We start from the raw sequence: 1,215 nt of genomic DNA on the forward strand, positions 1-1,215 counted from the left end.
TGTGAGTTCGAGACCAGCCTGGTCTACAGAGCTAGTTCCAGGACAGGCTCCAAAGCCACAGAGAAACCCTGTCTCAAAAAACTAAAAAAAAAGCTACACAGAAGCTACACAGAACACAGAGAAACCCTGTCTCAAAAACAAAAAACAAACACAAAACAGAAAAGAAAATCAAAGAAAATGTTCTATTTTATTTCTCAAAACAAGGTCTTACAGCAGTTCAGGCTGGCCTTGAATTTGAGGCTACCACCCTGCCTCAGCCTGTCAAATGCTGAGGTCACAGGCATGAGCCAGCATGCCCACTTTGTCTTTTGACTTAAAAACAAAGAATGATTAGCTGTGTGTGGTGGTGCAAACCTTTAATCTCAGTATTCAGGAGGCAGATGCTGGTGGATCTCAGTGAGTGAGATCTCTTCTACACAGCCAAGGTCCAGGACAGGACAGTCAGACTATACAGCTACACAATGAAACCCGAAACTCTATCTATTTCTTTTTCTTCAGTATTTTTCAAAACAGGGTTTCTCTGTGTTGTAGCTCTGGTTGTCCTGGAACTTGCTCTGTAGAATAGGCTAGCTTTGAGCTCATAGAACATCCACCTGCCTCTGCCTCCCGACTGCTGGGTTTAAAGGTATGTTGCCAGTATTCTTCCGGCCTCAAGTGTGGCTTCCGTTCTGTGTCTAGTGGATGGTGTTAAGCTCCTGGTGCTCCCGGGGATCTGGGATGTTACTCAGTGGTACTGTAGGTCACCAGTCCTAGTGCCGTGGATCCCACAGTGGGCAGCTCACAGCCTGGACTTCTGCTAAGGGGTCCTCTTGGCTTTTGGTTCCAGGCTCTCTGCTGGGTTGCCCTATGTTTGTGGGTTCTGAGTTTCTACTTGCTATTTATCCCCCCTTGTCTTTCACAGGTATCACCCCTAATTTGATCTCTGCATCTTCTTGGAGAACCTGACCTGGCACAGAAGGCCTTGGGCCTTGAGAAACAGGGGAAGCTGAAGCTGTGTGTGCAGGAGTGTTTATATAATGACAGACTGTGGCACCTAACTATCTCGTGGGGACTTAGATAATAGCTACAGTATGCGTGCTAGACACTTAGTAAACGCCAGCTATCTATCTGTCTGTCTATCATCTATCTATCTATCTATCTATCTATCTATCTATCTATCTATCTATCATCTATCTATCATCTATCTATCTATCTATCTATCTATCTATCTATCTA

This window comes from Microtus ochrogaster, chromosome 2, assembly GCF_000317375.1.
Source record: "Microtus ochrogaster isolate Prairie Vole_2 chromosome 2, MicOch1.0, whole genome shotgun sequence".
Taxonomy (NCBI): Eukaryota; Metazoa; Chordata; class Mammalia; order Rodentia; family Cricetidae; genus Microtus; species Microtus ochrogaster.